The sequence below is a fragment of the Nycticebus coucang genome, chromosome 2 (genome assembly GCF_027406575.1).
Source record: "Nycticebus coucang isolate mNycCou1 chromosome 2, mNycCou1.pri, whole genome shotgun sequence".
Taxonomy (NCBI): Eukaryota; Metazoa; Chordata; class Mammalia; order Primates; family Lorisidae; genus Nycticebus; species Nycticebus coucang.
Genome location: NC_069781.1, coordinates 84,191,453 through 84,203,808, shown reverse-complemented (window position 1 = coordinate 84,203,808; position 12,356 = coordinate 84,191,453). Strand labels below are relative to the sequence as shown.

The 12,356-nt window shown below is 39.6% G+C and overlaps 1 pseudogene; it reads left to right on the top strand.

Annotated features, from left to right (window-relative positions):
* The first annotated feature begins 706 nt into the window (after positions 1-706).
* The window catches only part of LOC128597475 (transmembrane channel-like protein 1), a 37,010-nt pseudogene continuing 25,360 nt past the window's right edge, over positions 707-12,356 (top strand).

The window sequence follows — 12,356 nt, the reverse complement described above, 5'->3', positions numbered from 1 at the left end:
CAGAGTCTGACTTTGTCACCCTTGGTAGAGTGCTGTGGTGTCACAGCTCACAGCAACCGCCAGCTCTTGGGCTTAGTTAATTCTCTTGCCTCAGCCTCCTGAGAAGCTGGGACTATAGGCGCCCATCACAACTCTTGGGCTTAGGTAATTCTCTTGCCTCAGCCTCCTGAGAAGCTGGGACTACAGGCGCCCGTCACAACACCCGCCTATTTTTTTGTTGCGGTTTGGCTGGGGCCGGGTTCAAACCAGCCACACACACACACACCTCAATATATGGGGCCGGCGCCCTACTCCCTGAGCCACAGGTGCCTCCCAGGTTTTCATTAGATTCTTAAAGGTATCCTTATCTCATAAAACGTTAAGAACCATTTAGATGACATTAATGTCTCAGTTTAAGAAAACAAATTAAAATATGCAGTTTTATGAACCCATTGAATTGTTAATATTATCAATGCTTAGTAGCATTTTTTTTTAATTTTGAAGCTGTGGAAAATTAAAAATTTAAAAATTAAACCAAAACAAAACTTAAAAACAAATTATTTTCTGGTCATTAGAACAAGTTTTTAAAAAATATGTCTTTAAAATAGTTTATCCAATTTACCTATAATTATCCTATCTTGTTGCTCACTAACTTCCCTTTTCTTTTTTCTTTCTTTTCTTTTTCTTTAAATTCTGGCTGGTGGGTTGTGCTTCCTGGATTTACAGTATGACCAAAAATATTGGTGATGATGGAAGTGGTAACAACAACATTTTCAACGTCAGCTGGAAGGTGTTCACCAGCTGAAACTACCTGATGAGCAATCCTGAAACAGCAGACAACAAATTCAGTTCTATCACCATGAGCTTTAAAGGTAATGACATGAACTTTAAAAGCCCATTATTTGTATTTCTAAGAGCAAAATTGGAGGTTTTCTGTATGGCCTAGTGAATGCATTATTTTGACAATTAGAAGAAAAATTAACTCATCATTTCTGCTTACTGGGATTAGGGCATGGTTCTGATTAGGACTGGAAAATATCCAATGAGCCATAAAAGTACTATTAATCCTTAAGGACTTTTATTATTTAAATGTGGTAATAAAATAATGTTACATGTTTGAAACAGGAGGCCATCAGTAATCAGAATCAGATATAGAACAATGCTCACTAATTATTTACAGGAATGAGTTGAGACAATATTCAAAGTGATTCTAAAACATTATTTTTTAGTTTAAAAATGTACTAGAAGAAAATAATTTTTAGAATGAAGACCATCCTAGTATTAGAACAGTCGGAGTTTGTAAGAACTCTTTTTTCTACATTCTGTCATTTGCCATCACTTGTAGGCAATATTCACCTGGTTTGTGAAATTCCAGGTTCAGTTTAAACTCTCATTCTTCACATTTTGATGTTTGCAAAACCTGATTCCTGTGTTCATAATACTTTTTGTAGCTAAGATAGTCCTCTTTGTTTTGTTCTGTTTTGTTTTGTTTTGCCTGGACATAGGAAGCTATAATAGAAAAAAAGAGTGGCTCAAGTAGAGAAAATGTCCACTTGATCAGATTCCTAGGGTTTCTTGCTAACTTCGTTGTGTTTCTAATACTTGGCAGAAGTGGATGCCTCATCTTTTGGGCTGTGAAGCAACCCCAGGAATTTCCATGGCAAGATTCTGACACTTTTGGGTGGTGGGAAAAATTGAAGTTTGTTTCCGTGTGCTTTTATATGCATAGAACTCGACATTTGTTATTTTTTGGCTTCTGCTTCTATGATGAAATATTAAATAAGGCCACTCTTACCTATCCACCATCTTCCCTTACAGTTAACCAATCTTACTGCATATTTTCCACTCTATTCAGTCTTATTTCTAAGTCTATGCTATCTGTTTTTCATTTTATAACTTGATGAAAAGATAGAGTCAGAAGAGCTACTAGAAAACACAATCCAACCATCACTTTTATGGATGGGAATGATGACTCTCAAGAGATTGGGTGATATATTTATGTTCACAGAGTTAAGAGACATGTCAGGGTAAAAACCTAAGAGTCTTGATTTCAAGTCCAAGACTCTTCCCATGACCCTATGTTACTTCCTTCCTAAATCCCGCATCTGTCATTGAAAGATCCAATTGCTGACTGAATTCGCTGAAGCAGACAGGATACAGCTCTTGGTCCCTGCATAGATCTCACTGGAATAATTCACATGGCTTCCCTAACTTTGGACAATTTTATAGTTCCTTCGGTTTTTCACTAGAAGCCTAACTGCATTTCCATCCACTTCTTCCCCCGACTTACTTCCTCTCCCTCTAAATAGCATTCAGATAAGAAAAACCAGCTCTTTGCCAGGAATAAACTTTATTATTGTTGTCAATATGTACCTTTAGTTTAGTAGGTCAGAGAAGGGAACTAGATGTAGATACTTAGAATCAGGAGATCATCTATCATGAGTTGTTGCTAGGACCTGCTCCCTTTTACAAAGTGTTCTACCATATAATGTGGCATCAGTTTGAGCTCAAGCATTTTCAATGTATGTGCAGATTTAGGCTGTAGGAAATGCAGAATTCCCACATTGACTATGGACTAAAACATTAAAATGAGTCTCCATAAGTATAAAATTTCCTAAAATACCTCAAAAAGCAAATGATATAATCTACATATCAAAAAGACTCCAAATAAGAACAGTAGAACCTCCATAGTTGACCACCTCCCTGTATTGATCACCTCCTTAAGCTGACTTTAATTTTCATAGACTGGTCATACACCACATGTACTCAATGATAGAATGACCTCTATATATTGACCACCTCTGTAGGTTATATATTGACCACTTGGACTATGACACAAAATATTAATTTACCCTCTATAACTTGACAAGTTGAGCCCACTGTACACCAAAGTATAGAAGATACTTTGGGCTTTTCCCCTTAGTTATTTTTTCTTTAGACTCTTTTTTCATGTTTGGTTATTACTACATGTTGTATTAGGCTTAACATCCTATTATTTATCATGTGTTACAGAAGATTATTTCAGTGTGAAGGACTGGTCTGAATTGTAGGTAAATCCTACAATTTTGAAAAATTGTACAGTTCTTCAAGACATGATGGCCCAAAGGAAAGAACTCAGAGAGCTAACAATGAAGGAAAAGGTTGAGCTTCTACATTTTCTGGAAAGTAGCAGCCAAAGAAAGACGGCAGAACATTTTGGTGTTAGCAACATCCGAAAATGTAAACATGAGTACTTGGAGAAATGGCAAGGAAAATCTACAGTGAGTGGAAGAGGAGAAAAACTTCCCATAAGGAAGTCCATGAAGCCACAATAACCTGGTTCAAACTAATGAGGACCATTAATGCCCTGACTCTCTGGCTGATAATCAAAGAAGTTGCTAAAAAAATCACACAGAAATTCAGAGTGGCAGATTTCCAAGCATCAAGTGATTGGCTTGAGAAATGGAAACTGCAGCATGAGTTCTCCCAGAAGGTCTTGCATGGTTAACCCAGTGAAGTTTCAGTATAAGTTGTGGCAGATTTCATAAAAAAGTTCCTGGACTTCACGAGGGGCTTCAAAGATAACAATATCTCTAACGATGATGAGCGTGGACTCATTCTCAAGGTGATGCCTGACAAGAGCCTTATTGTGAAATGTGACAACTTTAAGAGTAGAAAACTTTCCAAAGAAATTTTCACAGTTCTGCTTTGTGGTAGCTCAGTTGGAGAGAAATTAAAGCCCCAACTGATTTGTAAATCCACAAAGCCACATGCATTCAATAATCTGAAGTCTGAAGACTTCCTTCCCTGTTACTTAGATATCAAAAAAATGCACATGAATGACCGGTGCCCTATTTGAGTAGTGGACAAGCAGTATTGACTGAGAAATAAAGAAGAAATTGTCTATTCTACTGATAGTAGACAACTGTCCTGGCCACCTGCTAATGAATCATGTCATAAACATGACACTGAAATTTCTGCCTCAAAACGTGACCTCAAAAGTCCAACCTCTTGACCAAGATATCATCAAAACATTTAAAATGAACTACCAAGCCCAGCTTCTGCAGTGGGTCATTACTAAAATATATATCTGTAGGGCAGCGCCTGTGGCTCAAGGAGTAGGGTGCCGGTCCCATATGCCGGAGGTGGTGGGTTCAAACCCAGCCCCGGCCAAAAAAAAAAAAAAAAAAAAAAATATATATATATATATATATATATCTGTAGTCCCCCTGTGAAAGTAACTTCCTTTGCATAAGTTACCTCTCTGGATTCTGTCCTCTGGATCAGTTCCGAAGCCCAGTGCCTAGGTATTTTTTGAGGCTGGCCTGCCCTCTGGTGAAGGCCTAAAGTCAGGGAAGTCCTGACCTGCAATTTTTCAGAATTGGGTGCTTGTCAGAGCTGCCTCGGGAGGGCTCAAGTGAGCAAGTGAACTTGAATGGTGCCTGGCTGCTGGGATTGAACCAATAGGTGGGATGGAACTCTCATAGGTTCAGCTGCTAGCAGGGTGCCATTGTGGGAAGGTGACAGCATTTTGTACCCTCATATTAACCTGAAATTAATTAATTAATATATAACCACTCTTTATACAAATTTCTTTCACATTCATTTCAACCCCTGAGTCCTTGGGGACAATGAAAATAATAATGAGAATTCATGAAGAACTTTATAAATTTGATGAAAACAAATTAAATTTGTCTAATATAAGATCACACAAAATCTGCCAAATTCTCATTAATACATTGGGCTGAAATTATACCATGCTGATTTTATATCGTATCATGCTGAGTTTGGATTCCATTGCTTATGCTTAGAGAATAGTCTTTAAAAAATGACACAAACATATTAGCAATTGTTTTTTAAATATAATATGATAGTTACAGTCATTCAAAACATGGAGTCCATAGAGGAATATAGGAAATGTTTGGTGGTGACAAGCTGAGTCAAACTGGGAAAGACAGTCACCAGAGTTTCTTAATCTTTCCCTCCATTGTAAAATGAGCACGTTTTAGGTTCTTTTCTCTGACTTAATTTAGCCTAACAATATAATCACAAGGGTACTGAACAGCCAAGAGATAAAATAAAAACCATGTTGCCTCCTGTTCATGTTTCTGTTCTCTCTGTCCTTCTCTTTCTCTCTCTTTCTCTTTCCTTCCTTCTCCCTCTCTTTTCTTTCTCTCTCTCATTCTCCTCCATTGCTCTCTTGCCTTTGGCATTATAGATCAATCTTTCATTTTTAAATCTTTTCTACTTTGGATTCTCTAACATTACTTTATGTGTTGTTGGTTTCTCTGAATTTCTTCTCTTTTATTTTAATAAAACCTATCCTTTTCTTTTTTCCTAAAAGTTTGCATTCCCCAAGATTCAGTATTTAGTCCTGAGATCATCTCAGGGAGTTCAATAACTGTCACTGATTGAACTAGCCCATATGCTGATGATTATAAAATTAGTATTTGCAGTTTGGATGTCATCTTCAGGCAAATTATTTTCTATTTCCTTTGGAAGTCTTGTGAAATGCCTTAGCATATTAGAATCAGTTCTACTGTAGAATCACATGTGTTCTCTGGGTAGACAGTGGTGCAAATTGTTTCTCGCTGTCCCGGAAGCAGACTGCTACCACTGGCACATACACACGCTCCTACATGTGTAGATATTGAGAATATGAGTTGAATATTGTATTTGTTGTTTTATTCAGATCTAATTCTAAAAATGCATGAAATAACACTTTTAGCGTTATAATAAATTAAAGGAACCTAGCTGAGAGTCTCTCAAAATTCGGAAAGAAAACAATAATACTTTCTAAACACCTTTAACGTAGTTCCTTCCTGTGTCTCCTTGTAGGGAAACACAGTGATGGCCCTCCTGGAGATGTTCTGCCCAACACTGTTTGACTTATTTGCTGAGCTGGAAAATTAGCATCCTCTCATTGCTTTGAAAAGGCTAGTGGGATGCATTTTTGCTCTTCTCTTAGGCAACTTGTATGTATTTATTCTTGCCTTGATGGACAAGATTAGCAAGGTAAGCCTTGCTGCCAGTGTTAAATTCCCCGTTTCAAGATTGTCAAAAGTATGTTTGAAAACTATGTTGTTTCCATCTCTTTGCTTTCTAGATGGAAGAGGAGAAGCGAGTAAAGGCCACTATTACCCTGTGTATACCCAACATGATCAAGGTCTACAATACATCACTCGTTGGAAATAGATGTGGGCCACCTTTCTCTGTTCACCTTGCAGATGTGCCTTGAGGCAACAACAATGGGAGAGGTAATGCTACCACCAAAGGAATATGGAAATTAGTAAACTCAAAAAAGAGCACAGTCAATATCTCTCCCAAAAGAGTGGCTTTTTGTATTGCTTATTAATAGAAATAGCAAAGATTTATTAAATATTTACTGAATGGTGCCTCCGAATTTCATATATATCCTCACGCAGTTCTTACATCCCTCCCTTGAGGTAATACTGTAATTTTTATAGTCCTTTATCATCTGCATATATAAGAAGGCTGGTTTAAAATGGTATGAGGTTTACTATCTATTTGTGTTATAGTAAAGCACCCAGATTTAAATACAGGCCCAAGCAAATACTTAAATGATACTCTAGTGTTACTAGTTTCCTATAAAACAAAACAGAAATAACTTTTCTGATGATTTTCCCTTAAGAGTTAAAGAAAATACTATTTTAAGATACTTGCATTTTGTAAAGGACCCCAGTCCAAGACTAAGTGGTATTTTACCAGTGAAAAGAAATAATGTTTCATGTGAGTTTCCATCCAATAAGGGAAATCAGCTAAACAAAAAGCACAGAAAAACTACTTCAAGTCTTTTATTTAGGTAAAAATTTAATTTTCATTTTGAAGAGCTTATCGTTTTATTTCATTAGAATTGACATCCCTAACATGCATTTCATAAACTGATTTGGGGGTTGAGTTTACCACTGAAAACAGAGAATTTTAAATATATCATAATGTTTCTGTGTTAGAAAGTAGTTCTGTTTCAGGAGTAATGTAGTCCTTGTGAAATTATTTGAATAATTTTTAGAGTACTTCTTTTGTGTAAGATGAGAGAAGAATTGAAGAATTAAGATTAGTCCTATAAAACTCACACAATTTAAACAAACTATTTATTTACTTATTTATTTATTTTTTAAGACAGAGCCTCATGCTATCGCCCTAGGCACTGCCATGGAGTCACAGCTCACAGCAACCTTCAATTCCTGGGCCTGAGTGATTCTCTTGCCTCAGCCTCCCAAGAAGCTGGAAATACAGGCACCCGCCACAATGCCCGGCTATTTTTTGGTTGTAGTTGTCATTGTTGTTTGGCAGGCCTGGGCTAGATTCGAACCCACCAGCTCTGGTGTATGTGGCTGGCGCCTTAGCCACTTGAGCTACAGGCGCCAAGCCTAAACAAACATTTGTATCATTAGATATGTTTAGCCTCAATCAGGTGTTTGACAAACTTAAGGCCATCAGCTATGATTTCAATTGTGGAAGAAAAAATAAGGTAAATTTATATAATTAGACAAAAGGTAAATTCATATAATTAGACATGTATCATCAAAGACTTAGTACAAAAAAGTGCTATAATTATTTTATTGTACTTTATTTGTTAAACTTTCAGTGACCAGATTAAATCCTCTACTCTTGCTTTGTGTTAGTTTTGGTTTACAGATGTGCAAATTCCATATGTGTTTATAGGAATATGTTATGTATGACAAAATAAATGAAATGAGATAGAATAAAAGACGTTTTATTTGGCTACTGCCTTTCATAGATTTACCACATTAAAGAAAAGGAACATTTTTTCAAATGTTTTCAAATGCTAATAAGAAAAAGACCCAGGAAACTGAACAATGTTGGACACAATTTTCAATGTTTTGAACATAAATAAAACTCATAAATATTGCATGGATTCTGGGATATTTACCAATACTCCTCCAACAATGGGGGTGGTAGTGAACAGAAACATGAAAATATGAGTAAGTCCAATCCAACACATTTCACAACCATCAGATCCTGGAGAACAGAAACCGTCTTCCGTAAGTACCCTTTGCCATTCATGTAGGAGAAGTTTTAGAATTTCAAAAATTTATGGATATTTCTATACTATTAGAAAGAAAATTGTGCAGAGGGGCTTCCAACATATAAAACAAACAGTAGCCATATAATAATTAGAAACAACGTTTAGTAACGCCCACTAAATTTTGAAAAAACAGCAAAATATAAGGATATAAAATAAATATGTTTCTTACCCCAACCAAAAAAGGTGCATCATTTTGGTTTTGCTATTGTTGTTCTCATAAAAACCAGACAAATACAAAAATGACTTAGGAAGAACCCTCATCACCAGCCTCAGGACCTGCGGACGCCAATTCACCAACCACTTTAAAATCCATAGGCCAAACCTCTTTTTAGGCTCTCAAAAATCTCTACTGTTGTCTATCTACTAGTTGTCTACTAAGTTGTACTTAGTAGAGAGGTGCTTGTGATTTAGAGTAAAGCGGGCAGAATAATGGACCTCTCAAGTTGCCCATCTCCTAATCTCTGTAACTATGAATATGTTTCATTAGATGGCAAAACAGACTTTGTAATTGAGATTAAGTTTTCTAACCCTTCCTGGGTTAGAAAAATTATCATGGATTATATGAGTGGGTGTAATGAAATTACAAGGGTCATTATAAGTGAAAGACAAAAGGCCAAAGTCATAAAACTGAGACAAGAAAAGTAAACTAGAGGTTGGAGAGATGTGCTTTAGAGATGGAGAAGGGGGCCAAGACCCCAAGGATGTAAGTAGCCCCTGGAAGCTGGAAAAAGCAGGAAACAGAGTCCACCCCCATGTTGGCACTTTGATTTCACACTTTGTACTTCCAGAACTGTAAGAGAATTAATTTGTGTTGTTTTAAGCCACCAAGTTTGTGGTAATTTGTTACAACAGCAATAGGAAATGAGCACACAATGGCTCATAGGTTTTCATGTCTCAAAGATCCTTGAAGTGAAGTAAGGCCACGTTGCTCAACCTGAGTCTGTTTCATCACATCTAAGATTCTCCCTAAATCTAGAGCATAAGGTTCAAGAAAGGAAACAAAAATAGAAAGGACAGTTGTTACAAATTCAAAGATTTGACACATTCTCTTCTATAAATCCTAGAAGGCAGGTATAAGAGCTAAGAAAACTTTCAGGCAAACTCCTAGTGGACGGAGTTAATAGAATAGCTGTAAAGAATAAGACACAGGGGCAGTGCCTGTGGCTCAAAGGAGGAGGGAGCCAGCCCCATATGCCAGAGGTGGCTGGTTCAAATCCAGCCCCAGGTCAAAAACTGGAAAAAAAAAAAGAATAAGACACAGGTGGTCTCTTCTGGGGAAGAGGGGTTGATTAGCTGGACATAAAGACCAAAATGCCAGTGCAATAAAGAAGAATATTTACCTTTCAGATGCAGAAGATTATCGATATTCCCACGCATACTGACTTAAAGTAATAGAGGAAATACCGCTCCCTTAGTTCTTCCTCGTGGAGCCCCTGGACCTGCAGCCTGTCCCGTCCTTTGTTGTTGTTGCTCCTGCCTGTAGTGATTTTCCTGCTTCGTCGTCTTTCCTTGCTGCCATTTGCAGTTGGATTTCCTCCTTCTGGTTCACCTTTCCTTCCCCAGAGGAGCAGTCAGCCCTTGTGGGAAGGTCTGCAGGAGCTGGCCTGGGGAAGGGTTTGGGCTCTGGCTGGAATGTTGACGAGGCAGGTGGAATCGCTGGGAGCACATACAGCAGACAGGATGGATCTCTGAGTGCGGCAGGTCTGGCTTCTAAGAGATCAATATCCATATCCATGTGTCCGGAAAATTCCTATCCTTTAATTACTGAGAAAATGACTCCAGAATAAATAGTAAGGGCAGCTTCTGTGCAGCTAATGCCGTAGATGCACCTTAAAGGCTCATTCATTGTTCTGTGAGAACATTCCAGATGTTTCCTCTCTGCTCCATGGATACCCGCTGCTTTGATTCGCCTTAAGGATTCTGTGGAACTCAAAAGCCTCTCACTTTCTAGAGGTTTTTTTTTTTTTTTGTAGAGACAGAGTCTCACTTTATGGCCCTCGGTAGAGTGCCGTGGCCTCACACAGCTCACAGCAACCTCCAACTCCTGGGCTTAAGCGATTCTCTTGCCTCAGCCTCCCGAGTAGCTGGGACTAAGACCTCTCACTTTCGAACATAAGATAATTTGAAATTGGCTGGGCATGGTGGTGCGCCCCTGTGTTCCTGGCTACTGAGAAGGTGGGAGTGAGAGGATCCCTTGAGCCAGGAGTGCAAGGTTCCAGTGAGCTATGATGGTGCTGCTGCCCTCCAGCCTGGGTGGCAGAGCAAGACTTTAAAAAAAAAAAAAAAGATAAAAGATATTTTGACTGCTTCTTTACCTCTCAAAGATTTCCAAGTGGTCATCCAGTCTCACTTCTACTGGCATTTGATAGGCAGGCAGCGAGCAGAGCCTTTCCTTGGGGGGGTAGCTATTGATGCCAGATACTGGGCTCTCCATTTGGGGGAAGGAAAGAAAGAAAAAGCTGGGCTAATCACCACTCGGGTGAAATATATTTAATATTTCTCATATGCTAGATGTTACCTCTTTAAATTTTAAAGTTACCTTCTGAGATATGTTATATCATATTCCAATTTCATCAACAAGGAGACTGAGAATTAGAGAGGTGATTTGCTCCAGACCTCCCAGGAATCAGCGACAGGAGCCCAACCCGAGCGTCATAGTCTGCTTACAGTTGGTTCCCCAGAGCTGAATTGTCCCCTAGAAAGATAATCAGCCTCGGTGCACTCTGCCCACTCCTGCCTGGGAGCGCTGCAGTCTGTGGACCTTATTGACGCTCCTTGCCTGATGTTTTCCCTTGAACCACTAGTGACTGATTTCCTTAGGTTTACTCATCACAGCGGCCTAGACCTTTTGACTAGATGTTACAAGTGCAAAAGTTTTAGGATGATGCTCAACATGAGGCTGTTTTCCAGGACCTGCCGTCCAGCGAAGCACACTAGGCATTGGGCTTGGGTAATGTCTCTGACATGGGCTAAGTCAACATTTTCGGATTCCCTTTCCTCAAAATTATATTTCTCCTATAGTACATGAATAAACATTTTTAAATTTGAATTTTTGATCCTCTTCAGGTATTTTATGTGAAAGGTCACATAAATTTCTATGCTTGGGAAAGAATAGGATTTCAACCCCTGAGATGCAGCTGATTAGGAGGAGGTGGGGGACTTCCAGGCCACTCTGAAGAGTCTTCTCACCTGAGGAAGTCTTCCACAGCTGGAAGTGGGAACATAAAAATATGTCTCCCCCCCACACACAGCCTACCTCTAACTGATTAGAATCTGAACTCGACATGACCTGGGGAAAGGGCAGGAGAACACAAGTGGGACAGAGAAAAAGTTATGCCCAGAAGTAACCACGTACTTATTCCACGTGTCTTGAGGGCACACCAAGTAGCAGGCATTGTGCCAGACACAGCAGATACAAAGGGGAACAAATAAAGGCCAAAACTGGAAATTCCCAATGGCAGCCGGCACTGCAAGGATGAAATTTGTGGACTCTGAGAACGTTTTATAGGGCGCTTGCCCTTGTCAAGGAAGTGAAGGAAGTTTGGCTAAATTAGCAATGTTGTAGGGAAGCGTATTAGTGGCACAGACTGAGTCAAGAAAGAAGCGAAGTAAGAATGATGGAGCAGAGTGAGGACACGTGCAAAGACACTGTGGGCTGAAGGAGGGTGGAGATTGAAGGTCTGGAAAAAGGCCTATGGGACTGGAGGAAGGGAAGAGCAATTCAAGGAGACAGAGGGTTGGATGGGGGTCAGACTGTGCAGAAAGCTTTCAGATTAGGCAGAGTCCTCGCTCCCTCGTGGCCCATGTGCTGCTCCTGTTGCTGCAGGAAAGAACAGCGTGCTGCCCCTACTGACAGCGTCTAGGCTGGCTGCACGCATGTCCCCTGCCTTTACCCCGCCATCCTCTGCTGTCACCATGTGGAGTGTTCATATGTACAGAGCCACCTTAGACTAACGGGAAATAGGAACTGGTGGATAAATGTGTCCCTCTTCTGTCTCCAGAGTGGACAATCCTGAGGCTTATTTTGCATGTCTGCTAAGTGGGTTCCCAGAGGTACTGACACCTGCTTGCCCCAGTAGCAACAGCTTGTATCAACCTTGGGGGAAAGGCTTTCTCTCCATCGCTGCTTCAGTCTTCCCACTCCCCACTCCTGTACTTTGAGATCACTTCCCAAAATGTACTACTGCTTTCCAGCCCTTGTCACAGGCATTGCTTTTGGTGGGAGCTAAAACTAAAACTGTCAGCTCTGCACCCATAGCACAGTGGTTATGGCACCAGCCACATACACAGAAGCTGGCGGGTTTGAACCCAGCCCAGGCCAGCTAAA